Below are 17797 nucleotides of genomic sequence, written 5' to 3' on the forward strand. Positions count from 1 at the left end.
ACTGGACGCATTTCTTAAAGGCAGGTGTGTAAACTCCAAGAGGGGGCCACCTTCCCAGGAGTCGTTTCAGGACATGTGTGCCACCTGTTTGCACAGCTGGTCCCTTCTGCAAACCGGACCTGTGGAAGGAGAGGTAAGGGCAGGTGGGATGGGTCTGCCCCACGTGGCCACAGAGCTACTCAGGTGGCACTTCGGGGCAAGTTATAAAAAGGTGCCCTTCTTCAAGACACTTCACATCTATCTCTCAGAAAATTGTCACAACGTTCTGGTCGTTTCAGAACAAGTCACTTCCATCTGCTAGAAAACTGTGTAAAGAAATACAAACCTGTACTGTTCACACCTCTGAGGGCATCCCCTAGATGTGGTGCCCGGACACCGCCACCCCTCATCAGCTCCAGGCACGTCCCTCCTGGTGATGGGCACCCTGGACCACAGCCCAGGCCCCTGAGAAGCTTCCTTCTCCACACTCACATACCCCAGCTTAGGAGCCAGAGACATTTCAGAAGATGGTCAGAACCCCTCTGTGCAGCCTCATCAGAGGCCCTTTGTTTCTTAGATTCAGAGCAAACAAATGAGCTATTGTTCCGCATTTCTGTGTATTTCAATCGGTTAATCGGACTCAGTTCTGCCTGCCTCAGAGGCGTTTCTATCTTGAGCTCCTTGAATAGAGAAGTGTTGAGGCACAGTCCTAAATCTTCGGGGGACAGCCTCCCCACACGTCTTCCTCGAGTACTGAGAATGTCTGACGCTCATATCTTATGGGATTTTTCTTTCTATTATAAGTAACAATTTCATTCAGGACAGGAGATACTATTCAAAGTAATATATAATTAATAGCCTCTGCTGAGAGCTCTCATTGTGTTAAGACCAATCTATTGGGAAATGTGAAGTTACCAGGTGAATGCCAAGAAGGAGATGGGGAAACAATTTGCCCACTTGAATAAATAAAAAAGTGCAGGGGGTTACTTTCATTTTTATTTGGAAATATGTCTTATGATAGCCTCCAATTTTTCCCTTTCTAAGAGAGAAATCTGATTCTGCACACCTCTCAATATTTACTCCCAGCCTGGCCTCCCTCTGATCTCCTCATTCTCTTGACAAGCACTCAGCACCTGCGTGTGCCCGGCCCCAGCCAGAGCACCAGGCTCAGGTGCTAGGGTGATGGGCACAGGGGATTTCTTTCTTTCTCTCTCTCTCTCTTTCTCTCTCTCTCTCTCTCTTTAAGATTTTATTTATTTATTCATGAGAGACACAGAGAGAGAGAGAGAGAGAGAGAGAGAGAGAGAGATGGAGACACAGGCAGAGAGAGAAGCAGCCTCCATGCAAGGAGCCCACAGCAGGACTCAATCCCGGGACTCTAGGATCATGTCCTGGGCCGAAGGCAGGTGCCAAACTGCTGAGCCACCCAGGGATCTCTCTCTCTCTCTCTCTTTCTTTTTGTAAAGTATGGAATGCTTCATGAATTTACAGGTCATCCTTGCATGGAGGCCATGTTCATCTTCTCTCATCACTCCAATTTTAGTACATGTGCTGCCGAAGCGAGCACTACAGGACAGTTCTTAACCTCAAGGCAATCATTACCTGGCGGGTCTACAGACAATAAAATAACTTTTAATCAAAGTGACAGGTGCAAATTATGTACAAGACCCAGTGTGAATGGAAGGGAAGTGGCTGATTCTGCAGAGCTTTCAGGTGACATTTCAGACTGGTCTTTGTGCCAGAAATCATTCTAATTATTGTTGACCATTTAATTATCCTCCTGGGCACACAGAGGATGACATTTACCATCGCTTTGTACCTGAGTGGGGCCATAAAACTGATTCTGACCAATGGAATTCAGGCAGATGTGATGTATGACACATCTAGGCTGGCCCGTGAAATATCTGACCCTTTCCTCTCTTCTCCTGTGGCAAAGTTGGGGCCCCATATCAGAAACAGCAGCATCCCAAGGTGAAAGGCACCTGGATCACTGAGTCTTTGTCTGCAGGAGGAGGCCCTAACTGGAAAATCCTTAGTGGACACGGGAAGGGTGGGAAATAAACTTATTTTGAGGAACCACTGGAATTGGGGATTGTTTGTAACAGCAAGCCTGAATATTATTGAATACCACAGAAAGTGGTATCTTGCAGGGGGCCTGCTGCTGTACCAGAAATATGTGGCCATTTTCTTAGCAGTTGGGCAAGAGGCGAGGAAGACACATGGCTGACTGGGTTGCTGAACATCTACGTTATGTGTGGACAGAACACTGCAGGATGGCTGCCCCTGGGGACTTGGAAGGCAGATCCCATCACCATAGGCTCGTAGGAGGAGTTGTTGGAAAATGGAATATTTGAAGCTTGTTTAGATTGGCGGTGGCTCGGTTTGGAAAGGCAATACAAGAAAGAGAAGAGCTCAGGAAGTAATTGGCTGTTTTGTAAGCAGAAAATGAAAGGTAATGGAGTCCAGAAATTCAAGGCCTTGTAGGATTACAAAAGGTAATCTGCTTCTAGTCCCTGAACAGTAAGTACAGGAATAAAAAAATCGTTTGAACTGATTAAGTGCCGGTGAACTTTCTAAGGTTCATAAAGTGACTCAGAGCAAAGGTGTGAGTAAGCGCGTGGACTTCCCACTCAGCCCGGTGGCCTCGGAGAGCTGCTGTTATGTTGAGACAGGGTCACAGGAGTGAGGAGGCAGGGAAATGAAACAGGTTCCAGAACGACATCCAAGAAAGGGATATGGTTACTGGTATAAATCAATTGGAAGTCATCAAGTTTTTGGGAAGATCGTATCACTAAGAATACCATGGGTCTGGACCCAAAATGCCCTTCAATTGTTTTCGACTTAAAAACAGCCTTTGAGGAGTTCCCAGTCTTTCCTTTAAAAAAAAAAAAAAAAAAAAAGATTTTTTTTATTTATCCACTTGAAACAGAGAGATCCAGAGAGAGAGCGAGAATGAGCAGGGGAGAGAGGGAGAGGGAGAAGCAGACTCCCTGCTGAGCAGGGAGCCCCCCAGGAGGCTCAATCCCAGAACCCCGACAGCACAACCTGAGCCAAAGGCAGACGCTTAACCATCTGAGCCCCCAAGTGCCCCGTCCCCAGTCTTTCCTAAACTGGAGGTGAGCTCCCAAAGCTGTCCTGCCGCAAGAACACACTGCCCGAAGTCCAGCCTTATGTGGCCATGCATGATAAGGACTAAGGAGGAGCCCCCAGAAGGTGAATTCTGGGGCTGTACCCACGGGGTCCCAGCATCCAGAGCAGATGCATGTGTAGTAAGGCGCATCCATGGGCGAGCAATGGGTGTGAGCCCCAGGAGGGAGGGCTCCACGAGTTCCCCGGCCTTGATCCACCACCATTGACTGGAAACCAGGGAAGCCAGTGGCCAATCCAGCAGCCCCCAGGTGCAGGAGACCAGACCAGAGGGGCTGCTCCTGCTCCACGGAATGGCCAGAGCCACCCAGTTGGCTACCGTAACCGAACAGGTGTCCACGTTCTCTCTCGGGAAGAGGGAGGGCAAGCTGTATTGTGTGGGAAGAAAAAGAAAGCCCTTTGGTGACTAGAAGGGTGGCTGGTGGCAGAGACCATGCTACAGCTCGATTGCCTGCTTCGTTTTCCTCCTGGGATACAGTAAACGACATTTCCCTTTCTCCTGCATGTGGGTACGACCTAGGATTGGCTCTGACCATTGGAATCGGGGGAGAAATGATGCAAGCCTATGTTGGCTTGTGCTATTTAAAGAAACACGCCTGGGTGGCTCAGTGGGTGAGCGTCTGCCTTTGGCTCAGGTCGTGATCCTGGGGTCCTGGGGTCGAGTCCCGCATCAGGGTCCCCACAGGGAGCCTGCTTCTCCCTCTGCCTGTGTCTCTGCCTCTCTCTGTGTGTCTCTCATGAGTAAATAAATAAATAAATAAATAAAATCTTAAAAAAAAAAAAAGGAAAAAACAAAAGCTTCCACATACACTTCTCCTCTTTCTTTGTTTATGTGTTGATCTTAGAGGCCACGAGGTGAGGATGGCAGTGTCCTAAGCTGTTCCCACACGTGGAGGAGGGCTTCTCAGGAGAGCCACCCAACCGAGGACATCCACACGGATCTCGAGTAAGTGAGGAGTGAACTGCTATTACGTTGGGCCACTGAGGCTTAGGGGTGTTGCGGCTTCTAGCATTACGTGCCTGAGTAATATTGTCTGGAATAATGATTAGGAATTCACATGGCAGGTAAGGGGGGAGAAGCAGGGTATTCAGCTGTAGTGGGGATGGAGGCTGAAGCGTGTTCACTGGAAGGAGCCTGGGGTGGAGGTCATGAAAGACAAGACCGAGGATCTGTCATAGGTTGGAGGACATGCAGGACACAGTGAATGAAACACCATGTGGGACCCTGGACAGTAAAAGGGCATCTGAGGAAAAACTGGTAAAATTTTACAAGATCTATAGTTTATTGTTGATTTCCTGGTTTGGCAGTTGCACGAAGAGTATGTGGGAACTCTCTACTACTCACAACTTTGCTACAATCATCTAAACCTATGAGAGAATAAATTAGAAATTAAACAATTAAAATTAACAAATACATTGCAGGACACAGGATCAGATTGGACAGCAAAGCTCAGTTCTGTCAAAAGGTGCCTCTGGCAAGAGGTGGTGGGGAGGGAGGGCTGGTAAGGTAGGTGAGGTAGACAGCCAAACAAGTGGAACCCCCCAGCCATCCAAGCCACGCACAGGTTATTCCGTCCAGGCCTCAGACTCAGACACCAGATGCCCGTGAACGTGGAGGGGACATGGGTCCTGACTCAAATGGAGATCAAGGGTGACTTGATACTCAGTCTCAAGCCTGAGCTGGTGATTCTTCAATCCTTTTCATGTTCAGCCAGGATCCATCCTTGGATCCGAAACATGGATAAACCTGGAAGTGGAGAACAAATGAGGTAAGTGGGGAAAAGAGGCGATCTCCAGCCAAAAAATGAGGCTATCACCAGTCGAGAGATGGTCAAGATTCAGTATTCTAATATCTAGAACCCAAACTTTCCATTACAGATGGGGTGAATGTGGCTGCGTTCATTTTCTGGTGGGTGTTGCATCCGTATAACTGGCCCCCAGCAGGTACAGGAGGGACAAGCAAGTTGCATAAGCCGTGGTTCAGAGTCTGACACCTGCCCCTGCTCTGTTGCCTCTTCTTCCTTGTGGGAAGTTCTTCATGTCCAGAGACTGGGGAAGAAGAGCCCTCATGCTTGCTTTATGGATGGTCTTGCACAAGACGGAGGAGCCAACTGGAAGTGCTCTGCTACGGCATCAGGAAACCCCCAGGAAGACCATGCTGGAGGGAGAGCTCCTCGAAAGGCAGGGGGCTGAGCAGTCCATTAGCTTGTGCACTTTGTCTGGACTGAGAACGACCAGGACAGATCTACACTCATTTATGGGTGGCGGCTACTGATTCGTGTGGCTCAGAGACTTACAAGGTGAAGGACTGGGAGATTGGTAACAAAGAGATGAGAGGGAGAAGCATATGCACCATCCTCTCAGCATATTATGTGAATTCTTTGGATTTCTAAATGTAACTAATTTAGAAGATTCAAGAACACTGCACAGGCCAAAGAATGCATGTCCTTGGGCTTAGCTTCAGCCATGGGACACTTGTAAATTACAAAACCAAAATTAAGCAAAACAAGTATTTGAGACCTGACAGGTGTCTGCACTTCGCAGCGAATCAGGACAAACAAAAAAATCAGAGAGGAAAGGATTAAATGTGTAAGTCTCTTCATGTTGGGCTCCAAAGATTGAGGTGGGGGATTCAGGTGAGCAGAGGGATGCTGTGCAATCCCTTAATCACCACCGGAGCAGGGCCGGTACCCAGGACACGATCCATGTTGTATTTCTATGACCTCAGATATAGCCGGTTCTCGCTATTCACTTTATGTCTGAAAAGCGGCAGCAAACACCAAATGAGCAAATCCTGAGCCATTGCTTGTAAAGAAGTTGCAGGGTTAGTTTCCTATGAGCCACTGGTCACAACATTTTCATCAACCAATCAATACATAAGTGTTTTATTGTTAATTAACGAATGGATTATGGAAGACAGCTTATTTAATGTACATAACTGATTGATTAACATTGGACTTTGCTGTCAATAGCACTGCAGCGTGTGCCTGCACAAAGGGCAGGGCACATCGCAGCCGCCTTGCCCTTAGGACCTCTAGACAGGTGCTATCCCTGGGCCACTTGACACAGGGAAATCGACAAAAGACCCCAAAGTGAGGAGAACATGGTGCGACCTACACTGCATAAAGGACGCTCGTTTACCAATGGTTGACACAAGAAGGCCGAGGGCTGCCTTTTCTCTCCCAGCTGGAAACGTGCACATCGGGTGACCCTTCTGTCCCTCCCTCTACATGTGTCCGTGAAAGGCCATGGCACTGCTGCAAGTGCAGATTTGGGGGGGAGTGTAGAATATAAATTTTTGCAAGCAGGTGAATTCACAAATATGGAATCCATGAGTAATGAGAACCGACCGTGTGTGCCTATGCCCACATCTGTGAAAATTACCAGTGTGTGAGATGGGGAGGGGTCAGGAGCCCAGCACAGACGGGGGCCAAGAGAGGGACGAGAGCCCCACAATGTCCAGGCACTCGTGTGCCCCCCACGCCGGCTCCAGCACACCCACTACGGTGGCAGAGTCCTCGGACAGGGCCAGGACGGCGCAAGGTGTCGCCAAAGTCGGGGATAACACATCTCGGAAGCTTCCCTCTTGTGACTATCCCAGGGCCTTCATGTCATGTGTAGAAACTACCCGGAGCCCCCAGGCCCCACGGGGTCAGCGCTGGCCGAGTGGAGATGCCGGACAGGCGCTGGAGAACCAGGGCAGCAGGTGCACGGTGCTGCCACCCCCCCACCCCCCAGCTCAGCTCTGCTTCTGCCTTCACCAACCTTCCAGGTGGGCTCCCAGCACTCCTAGCAAGACGTGTGAAAGTCAGGATTTTATTCTGAAGGTCAGGTGGTGTTTCCTTTGTCAATGGTCACTAAAGACAAACACTTCTAAGCATAAAAGTAAATAATGAAGTTTTTAAATTTTTTCCCCCTTTTTGAAAAGAACAAATGCCTTAAGTTGATATAAAGCAGTGGGAAAAACAACCTACCACCTTAGGAGGAGCAATTCAGAAAAAGCACAAATGATCATGCAGTATGTGTTTCTATTCTTAGTGAAAAAAGAATTTAAGTCCCCCAGGGGTAAAATGCAGATTCCCATAAATACACTGCCTATCCAATGAGTATAAGAATGTCACTTTCAGAACAGCCTGTGCATCTTAACCACAACAGTCCTTAATTAAGCACAATTGAGAAGTCACCAGAAAGAAGCCGAGTTCCAGGGGTTTTTGCCCTCCTGTTTACCCTGGGTTTTACACTCTTTCTGTTGTATGCATGACACTTGGAAGTCCGTGTGCATTTCATTCTTGAATATTGTGCCCCCATATTTCCAGCCTAGAAACCCACCAGAACTGAAGCCTTAAATAAACTTTCTTCTCAAGTCAAGCCTCAGCAATATTTATATAACTGAGAACACTGTATTTTAGATGTGACAATTAAATATTAAAATATTATGCATAATATTAAGACTATCTTAGGATGAGTAATTCATGATAGTAGTGAAAGCTTTCCCTGAGAATTAAATATAAAGAGATGTTTGGAATAATTATGATGAAAGAGGAAGATGAAATGGAGGGAAAGGGGAAAACTATTTGACCATCCAGGGCAGGGTTTGGCAAAATTTTTCTGTAAATGGCAAGATAGTTAATATTTTCAGCTTGGGGGGCTGTGGGGTTCCATCACAATGATTAAACTCTAATGGGATAGCACAAAAGCAGCCAGAAATACTGTGGACCAAATAGGAAAGACTGTGTCCCCCACAAAAAAAAATCTTTATTTATAAAGAGAGGGCTGGACCTGGCTAGGGCCATAGTCTTTGACCCCCAATCTATGGGAGACAGACTCTGGAATTGATGATGAATAAGATGACACTGGCCATCACAGACCCTATACAGCCACTCAAAGAATATTAAAAACCACTTTGGGATTTGATAATAGTCCTGGGGCATCCATTTGCTATGAATTAGTTCATACCTGCACCTAAAGGGAAAACTTGGTTTTACTTTTCATTTCTAAAAGGATTTTAAAATACACAGAAGATAGATTCTATTATAAGATAGATTAGTATGCAGGCTACTCACCATAAATTAAACAGTGATTATTCTCAAGGAACAAGGAATTCTTTGCTTTCCAAAAGAAATCGCTTTTGAATTTCTTTAAATATTTATATCCCTTGTTGAATTTACTGTGCTGGATCAAGAAACTGGAATTTTCAATGAAGGTGATGCGTGGTGGGGGACCTTTTTAACCTGATGAAATATTATAGCTAATTTGTTTTAAAATAGTGAAAGGGGAGAACCAACCAGTGGGACAGGGCCTTTGAGTACTTGACCTTTGAGTAGCTGCATGCACTTGTGTGCACGTTCGCATGTGTGTTCACTGTCCCTCACTCTGGCGCCTGTAGAGCCACCCTTCAGAAGGCCATAGGCCACTCTCTGTCCTGGAACCGGCCTGGGCCCTGCTGCAGGCCATGTGGTGGGCAAGAACATCTGAGACACAGACCCCTCTCCTGGGCAGGAGTGGCCACTCGTTAGAGCATCTCTCCTCCAGGCCGGGTTTGGATCCCCAGGCTCAGCGTCCCCTGGGGACCTGTGTCATGCAGCAGAAAGAGCCAGGCTTCTGGACAGACTCCTAGCCACCCCTCACCAGCTGTGTGACTCCTCATGTCCCCTACTGCTCTAAGCCTCGGTTTACTTACCTGCAAAGTGGGCACAATGCAAGTGTTCCCTACAGAGATGTTGCTCTGATTAAATGAGATGGTATTTGAGCACCCAAGACAGGGCCCACAGGCAGGGCTGGCTCATAGCCCGGGTCAGGCCTGCTTCCTGCATTCATTCACCCTTCTTCAGTGAACAGGAGCTCTGGTCAACTTGCCTTTCTTGACATATCAACACTATCTTTACACAAGTGTGTTTGTTTTGGTACCTGCATTACATTTCAAATATGTACTTTGTCAGTCAGGGTTTTCTAGAGAAATAGGACCAATAGGATGGATGGATGGACGGGTGGATGGATGGATGGATGGATGGATCAATAGAGGGATACAAAGAGGTATATTTTAAGTAATTAGCTCCCGTGATAGTGGAGCTGGCAAGTCTAAACTCTGTAGGGCAGGCCAGCAGGAAGGGCAGGCTGGAGACTGAGGCAGGAGTTGATGCCGCCATCTCGAGGCAGAATTCCTTATCCTCTGGGAAACTTCAGTGTTTGCTCTTAAGGCCTTCTTCGGATTAGATGAGGCCCACCCACCTCACCAAGTGTTCGGTCTTTCACTTCAAGTCAAGTGACTATAAGCATTCATGATATCTATAAGGCATCTTCACAGAACGCCTGTGCTAGTAGTTGCCTAAACACCTGGGCACCATGGCCTTGCCAGGTTAGCCCATAAAGCTCCATCCTCATAATGTTCACAGGCACGTGGTCTATTCTTTTCAGGAAATTACACATTTAAAAATACCACCATGCATGCAGAGAAAGAAAATAATTTACTAAGTTTTACTCAAGAGGGATCCACTAGAAGAGCTGATAAGACTCTGGGGGAGGTCAAGGCCTCGGACTTTGGAGGTTTCCCTGGGGAGACAGGCAGGCATCCTCCAGCAGACGAAAGCATAGGAGGCCACAGGCTGCTCTGCGGTGTGCCCTCTGAGTTCCCAGGGCTGCCATCAAGCACACAGGCTTTCCTGGGCTCCTGCCTGCTGCCATGTGCTTGAGGTCAAATCCCAGGGGGGGACCTAACAGGCCGGCAGGTTCCTGCCCTCAAAACCCCCACCTGTTACCTTCCTTTCATAGGGGATTTATTTCAACCTTCATACTCACTGAGTGCCCGCTGGCCCCACAGTGGCACTGCAAGGTGAGGACCAGGAAGCCACAGCTCAGTCAGAAAGGGGCGGCCGCCAGGCTGACTGCAGAGGGCATAGGTTAGCTGTGGTTCTGTCATGGGAGCTCGGGAGCTCAGAGTTGGGGTAGAAGAAGGAATGTTTCTACATCTCGAGAAGGTCAGGGAAGGCTTCTTGGAAGAGGTGACCTTGAGCGGTCTTAAAAATCCTATACCAATTGTGCAAAGATTGAAACACAAGCCACCTGAGCCCGTTTGTTACAGTTCGAAATGATTGCAGGAAAAATGCAATGTCTTAAGAGAGCCTTAAGACTTTCTCTATAACACGAGTCATATAAATGGTCCGAACTGAGAGTCACAAACTCTGTATCCCTGTTGCCTACTCTTAGCTCCTTTGTAGGTATAAGCAGTTTAAACCAGAGCAAGGTGGGGGAAAGTGACCGAACACCAAATAAACAGCAGTGACCCTGAACTCTTCCAAAAAGGTGGACAATCCATTGCAGGCAGAAAGAGGGTTGGAGGCCACCTAAACGAGCCGAGTGCCTTTCAGAAATCAATGCAGACAAGTTCAGGAACCAGAGGACTGACAAATCTGTGGGGATCCAAGTGTATACGTACAGTGTGAGCCTTTCTGCTTGAGGAAGAATTAATGACTCATTAATATGCTATAGTTATTTATCAAGGGCCTTCCTCACAGCAGCCCCTGTTCAGTGGAGTTCTTGGAGGAGAGAGTGAGCACGGAACCAAATGTGTGCTTAGAAGTCTAATTTATCCGTGGGCTCAGACGTAGGCCTCGCAGGGTGACTGGCTGCCTGTCACGTTGGCCACCGTAACAGTGCACTGTGGACTGGGCACATGGGCCTTCCTGGATGTGGGGTTGGTGAGCGAATGGTCTAGAAAGAGTTGTTGAGATGTACTCAGTGCAGAAAGATGCCTTCATTATAGCACAGGGCCAGGATCTGTGGCCAGGAAGAGCTGCTCTGGGATTGAGGGGAGTGGCTGATTCTGGGCTTCTCAGTTAGTGGGGTGTAGGGAGAGCGAAGTCTCTGAGGAATCTGTGTCTGCTGAGAGTGAGGTTCATAGGACTTAGAGGGCTAGCTGTTGTCCAGATAAGGTTATCCTTCATTATTTAGTGAAACACTAGTAATGGGACTCTTAGGCAAAGCCACGTCCTGTGTGTCTTAGATGTGCAGCAGTGGGCCGGCCACACATAAATGGTTTTGGCTACATTTCTCCTGCCAACGCACTTCTCATTTCCCCACTGAACAATTTTGACCCTTAAGACTTGAAGGTTGTAAAAAAAAAAAAAAAAAAAAAAAAAAAAAACTTGAAGGTTGTTAAGGGTAGAAGGTCTCATCTTGCATAACTTTTTCTTGCTGAATGAGGGGGGTAGAGACATCCTTTCTTGTGTGTCAACATTGATCAGTTGGGAATTCGCATGTAGGAATTTTGAAAGGCTGAATCCAAGGTAGACAACATTTATGCATCTCCTTGAGTAGAAAGGATCATCTGTCCACTTTAAGTTATGGCAACGAAGGAGTCTGGGCACGAGGCACATATACCTCCTTGTGCTGCTGTCAAAACATCAGATGCCATTCAATTTTGTAGGGCAGCCTTACTCATCCGTGCTACTTTAGTATCCAGCAGGGCTGTGCTATTTGGGGAGTCATTTAGGGCTTTGACTGTGTACTTATTGAAGGCTTCCATGTGCCAAGAGACATCCTCCAGTCCTAAAGGGGGAACAAAGGTGGGTGCTAGGTGGTCATACCAATGAAATGTGGGACGAGGCCACGGTTGTTTTGAATTCAGAAGATTGGCTGAGTTAGTAATGGTTTTCAGAGTATATCGGTGCATTGAGGCAAAATCCAGAATACAGTGACCTATCCAGCCTGGGGGAAGCCATGGCTGTAGGTTAGGGCTGTATAACCATTGGGTCCCATTAGGAGCCAGCTGCCTAATTCTGGGCTGCCTCATCTAATCAGTGGCAAACCAATCCATGGCCTGAAGAACAATGATTTGTGAACATATTTCTGATGGCACCCACCTTAGCTGCCCAGTGTTGTTTGCCTATGTACCATAAGTATGGTTTCTCTGTCCCCAGCATAGAATTGCTTTTTGACTTAGCCATCCAATTGTGGGGGTGAGCTGTTCATATTGCCCCCCGATCTGATATATTTCAGCCTGTGTATACCAATAAGTTGGACTTTATAACATAGGCATTCCCTGGTACATATTTATTTGTAGACAAGTGACTTCAGTCAGAACCTTAATGGTTTGAGAGCATGAAAAGATCTGATCTTGGCTAGGGAGATTCCAAGTGGTACTGGCCATAGGCCAGAGGGTAACATTTTGTTTTGTGATAGAGCTATCATGAAATATAGTAGAACTTGGGTCACAGATCGTCTTTGAGACATAGGTATACAAGGAAAGCCAATTTGGGCCCTGTGACGGGGAGGCCCACCAAGCCCGACCAGATGGGTGCAATATAGGCAGAATCACATACACTCAGCAAGCTGTTTGATTTTGCAGTCAAATGCTCTAACCCTGAGCTATACCCCCAAGCTGTTTGATTTTGAAGCCCAGCATAATGCTGTGCCCATCTTAAGAAGGAATTATCAGTAAAAATTGGGAAAAAAAGAGAATGAGAAAGAGAAGTGCAATGTTCATTGTCATTTGAAGAGAAGTCTGAGGTCTTCTACAGGTTCATGGGAGTGAGAAAGTATGCAAGCTGGCACACTGGGTTCCTGTGGGGAAGACACAGGTTGAGTTCTTGATATAGGAGTCCACGAGGAATGGCCTTCTAATAGTATGATGGAGGGGGCACAGGATATGGCCCGGGAGGGAAGCTCTTGTTTTGCAGTCAAATCCCCGTTGTTTTAGACTTCCAATCCTTTAAGTAAAGCATGTCTCCTGGGTCTGGATGAGGTGAATTATTAGCAACTGTCAGATCAGATTTAGGGAGGATATGGTCTGCATATTTTTGTAGAGATTTGTGAATTAACTCAGCCTCAAGTGAAGTAATTCAACAGAGCATTAGAGTCTCCAGCTCTTGACAGTTCTACAGTGAGAACAGGTGCCATATATTAATTCAGAGGGGCTTGCCCCTATTGGTTCCTTTGGGGCGATTCTCACTCTCAGAAGTCCTACCAGTAAAAGAGTAACCCAATTTCTTGGGTTTTTTTGGCAAGATGTCGTTTTAAGGTGTGGATGGCCGATTCCGCCTTCCTGGAACACTGTGGATGTCAGGCCGAATGCAAATAGCAGTTAATTTTTTAAGTCCTGAGCTATTTGCTCAGTTATTTGTGCAATAAAAGATGGTCCATTGTCACTTTGTACAGATGGAGGGAGTCCAGATCAAAGGGGGTAATTTCCCTTAATAAACTTTTTGTCACTTCAATGGCCTTTTCTGTTTTGCAATGGAAGGCTTCTATCCATCCAGGAAAGATGTCTACATAGGCCACCAAGTATTTATATCCTTTACAAGATGGTCTTTGTGTAAAATCTAGTTGCCAGTCCTCCTCAGGATATGTCCCCCCAATCTGGACTGGTTTTAAGGGCAGCAGAGGGTGGGAGGTGTGCCCTCTGGATTTACTTGTGTGCAGGTAGCACATGATTGGCAGTGGTAAAGTTAATCTCAACAAAGGTGTTTTCAGCCATTTGTTCCAGGGCCTTCAGGAGTAGCCTGATGCGTACCCTGCATTAGTTTCCATCGGTTGCCTTTGGACATAGAGACTTTTCCTCTATCATTTATAACCCAGTTTTGCACATTTTTTGAAAATCGCCATTCCGGGCTACCTGGATTTCTTGGTCTCAGTAGCCCAGGAATCTATTTTTCATCAGTGTCAGGACTGGTATGGGGACTCAGTACTTGCAGGTTTTGTGCAGCTTGCTTGGCTACCCGCTCTGCCAGCTGATTCCTTTTGGATTCCTTAGACGTGTCCTTTTGACGTCACCTGAGGTGACTTATAGCCGCCATGTTAGGTTTGTGTACAGCCTCTAAAAAGGCTATTATTTCAGGTCCATGTTTAATGGGAGAGTTATGACTTGTTTATAACTTTCTTTCGAAATTGCCCCATGTGTGTAGGACCAGGAAAGCATATTTAGAGTCAGTATAGAGATTAATCCTGAGGCCTTTTGCGAATTGTAAAATACAAAGGAGTGCTATTAGCTCTGCTTTCTGGGCAGACGTATTTGCTGGGAGGGCTGTGACCTCCATAGTCTGGCTTAGACTGACGATCACCTGCCCTTCACCATGAAACTGCTGCCACCAGGAAACCAGTTGTCACCTGCATTACCAATAGGAGAATCTTTCAAGTACAATCTGCTGGAATAAACAAGATCAATAGCTTCTGAACAATTATGGTCTATAGAAGTGCAATGGTCAGATCCAGGCATAAGGGCAGCTGCGTTTGAAGTTCGGCAGGTCTTGAGGATCGGCTCGGGTATGTCTGAAAGCATGGCCCGGTATTTAGTAAGTCAGCTCACGATCATCCTTTGGTGGCCTTCAGTTCCTAAAACACTTTGGACGTGATGTGAACTCATCACAGTCAGGGACTGTCCTGTAGGAAGTTTTGTCCCCTCCTCCTACCGGGAAGGTGGTCATAACCACCACTGGAAAACAAACCAGCCACCCTTGTGCTACATTGTCAAGTGACTTTGAAGAATAGCCCACCAGGCTCATTTCATTTCCTAATTTTGGGGTCAGAACTCCCAAAGTTTGGCCTTGTTTTTCTGCTGCATATGAAGGGAAAGGTTTTTCTAAGTTTGGTAGAGCCAAAGCGGGGGCTGATAAAAGCTTAGCTTTTAATATTTTGAAGGCTGTCTGCTAGGCTTTTTTCCAGAGTAAAGACTCTTCATCAGGACCTTTAATTAAATCATATGATGGCTTGGCTAAGAGCTTCAGATCCAGGAATCCACAAGTGGCAAAAACCTGCCATGCTTAGGAAAACGTGGAGTCCTTTGCAGGTGGGGCTCAAGATCTCATAGAGCCTTCATTCTCTCAGTAGGTAGAGTTCCATGACCTGGTGTTAGTTCATACCCCAAATATTATACTTTCTGTTTAGACACTTGTGTCATTTTAGGGGAGACGTGATGCCCTTTGTTTGCCAAGAAATTTAGTGAGGTTATAGAATTGCTATCAGACATTTCCTTTGTGGGACTACGGATGAAAATATCATCCACGTATTGAATTACAGTCCCTTGGGGCAAGGATACAGCCCCGAGGTGTTCTCTAAGAGCAGCCCCGGATTAGTTAGATGGTCTCTAAATCCCTAGGCAAGTCTGGCCAGGTTAATGGAGGGGCCTACGGGCTTGTAGGTGGGGCTCATTCAAAAGCAAATAGTGTTTCTTCACTTAGAAGGATGCAAAACAAGGCATCTTTTTAATCAAGTACTGTAAACTAGCTAGCATCTCCAGAGAGCTGGGTAAGAATAGTATATGGATTTGCACTACAGAATGAATAGGGACCACTGCCTCATTAGTGCCCTTAAGTCTTATGCCATTCAATATTCCCCATTTGGCTTCTTTACTGGTAAAATCGGAGTGTTATAAGGAGATTGACAAGGTCTTCAACTACCATGTTGGAGAAACTTGTCAACAAGTGGTTGTAACCCAGCTTTTATTTTACCTCTGGTTTTAAGGGATACTGTCTCTTATGAGGTATAATGGTTGGGTCCTTTAAGGTCACTTTAACTGGTTGGGCCTTAAGAGCCCATCCTGGGACATACAATTCCAGACTGTGGGTATTTGCTACCTTCCAGACATTAGAGATGATATCAGGCTTTGGTTCTCTGGGTGTCAAAGAGAACAAGCCATACTCTTCTTTAGTAAGAGTAAACCTGGTTCCCAGTTTATATATTAAGTCTCATCCAAGGAAAGGAGTGGAACAAGATGAAAGAACCAGGAAAACTAAATTTCAGCAGATGTCATGTGCTGACTGATTTATATAGTGCATGTTTATAACAGTTCCTCCCTCAGGTGTAGTCGGTCTGGGTTTGTGTACAGATAGCTTCTATTAAGTGACTTTGAAACAGAGCTGGATTTTCACCAGCAATTTGAGGGACTTTCTGAATTTTGGTAAAGTTTACAGTTTGGGAGAATCCTTTTCTATTCCTTCTATTAGACAAGCTTTTAAGAAGTAATCATATGATCCCCTCTCTCCCTACATTTTCCTGATAGGTGCAGTGTGGCTTGGTAATTGGGACAACAGTGCCCCCTACCAGAAAACATTCTCTGTCTCTTCTGGCTAGTTGGTCCCCAAACTCAAGCCCCTGTCCAGATATGGTTCTTTTCTAATACACATATATGTTATATATATATAATATATATATTAGTAGTTAGTGTTATATATATATTAGTAGTATATATATAAATCTTGTCAGGTCAAATGAAACCTAATGGATTTCACTGGATACTTGCTGAAAGCCTTCAATAAATTGAGAAAGGTTCTCAGAACATAGACCTAACAGTTGTTTAATCTGATCCAAGTCTGCCATGGAGAATGGGACATGGACTCTGATACTGCCCATTTCTCCAGGAGATAGGGAGCTCTGCTCCTGGTATGTCCAGTTGGGCTGGGAGCAGAGGGGTTTTGAGGCTTGTAAGGAGGAGGGATAGTGACAGTATCAATGTCCTCTTAATGTGGAGAGGTGTGTGATTCCTCTGGTAGCCTAAGTATATTAGGAAAGAATGGGCCTATTTAGACAATCAGCATCCAATATGTCAGGAGGGGAGTTATTTGCCTGGTGAGTGGCCAAACACATTCTGCAAGAGGTCCTTATATTGGGGTCCTGTTTTATGACCATGAAAGCCTGGACATAGAGTATCTCCATCTATTTATCCTGTTTCCTGCAGAAGAGATTTAGTTGATAGATCAGATTCAAGTTTAATGTCCCATTCATGGGCCATTTTTCCTCATCTCCTAAGAGTACCAAGGCCATGAAGTGTTACAGAAGATCAGGCTTTTCTTTCTTAAATCTTGCAACCTGAATTGATCCCAGTGCGTTAAAAGGCATCCCAAAGGAGAGTCCTTGGGGACTGAAGACCCCATGTTCCTAGAAAAGTAGAGAAGGTCCGCTATCACGAAAATCCCCACTCTTGACTTCCAGGTGGAGTCCCATGCAGGATATATCAGAGGTTCCTAGTGTCAAAGCACCTAGGGGGCGTCCCTCCAATGAGACTGCTATGAGCACAACTTTGCCTTGTAGGAGGGATGCTGGCATCCCTCCACTTCCCCATTGCATCCTAGGCTACAAATGGGTGCCAGGGAATGGACTTAAATAATATCATGTGCCAAGAAGAACCCACTGTTTTTAACCCATGGAAAACCCCAGAACAGTTTTACAGGGGGAAATTGCCCAATGTTGTAAGTAGTTAGTAGAGGACATTGACAGAAACAATAAAGATAGAAAGCCATCAAATTCTAAACGACATTCCCACACATGGAGTCTTTCACAGCCAACCTCCCTTGGAAATGGGTCCCTGGTTGGGTTTTAATTCAATTGGGTATTGGTTTCCACTGGCTCCAAACAGATCTCCCATGGCCAGAAGCAGTCACACCAGAAATGTGGAAGGGATTACATTAGAGCAATGTGGAGGAAACCTCACATGGGAGTCTTCAGGTTGGCAGCTGTCCTAGTGACTTAGGTGGCTGTCTCATGCCCAAGATGGACACCTTTGTATCCTGGTCAGGGTCATCCTGATCAGGGTACTAGCTTCCAGCTAAGAATAGGCTTTTGTTCCTCCCTGTAGAGTAGCCCTGGACTAGAGGATCGCAGCCTGAGCGATCTGTGTGAACGTGTTCCAAGAAGACTGTACTCCTTGAAAAGCCCCTTGAAGCAAAAGTAAAAGAAAAGAGGG

The 17797-nt window shown here is 46.2% G+C and overlaps 1 protein-coding gene and 1 non-coding gene across 5 annotated transcripts in view; one reads left to right on the forward strand and one right to left on the reverse strand.

Moving 5' to 3' along the window:
• SRD5A1 (steroid 5 alpha-reductase 1) overlaps positions 1 to 17797 on the forward strand; it is a 77339-nt gene that overhangs the window by 39140 nt on the left and 20402 nt on the right. For 2 of the 4 annotated variants that reach the window (XR_012000471.1, XR_003237862.2), the window contains exon 6: positions 3972 to 4072. The gene's annotated coding sequence lies outside the window, so the exon portion shown is untranslated. Of the gene's footprint in view, positions 1 to 3971; positions 4073 to 4837; positions 4896 to 5004; positions 7490 to 17797 lie in introns of those variants that run through there. The other 2 variants (XR_012000472.1, XR_012000473.1) reach the window with 2 other exon arrangements.
• Positions 1441 to 1546, reverse strand: LOC112934281 (U6 spliceosomal RNA). Its single transcript, XR_003237879.2, has one exon. It is a non-coding gene; the product is annotated as a U6 spliceosomal RNA (small nuclear RNA).

This window comes from Vulpes vulpes, chromosome 3 (genome assembly GCF_048418805.1).
Source record: "Vulpes vulpes isolate BD-2025 chromosome 3, VulVul3, whole genome shotgun sequence".
Lineage (NCBI taxonomy): Eukaryota > Metazoa > Chordata > Mammalia > Carnivora > Canidae > Vulpes > Vulpes vulpes.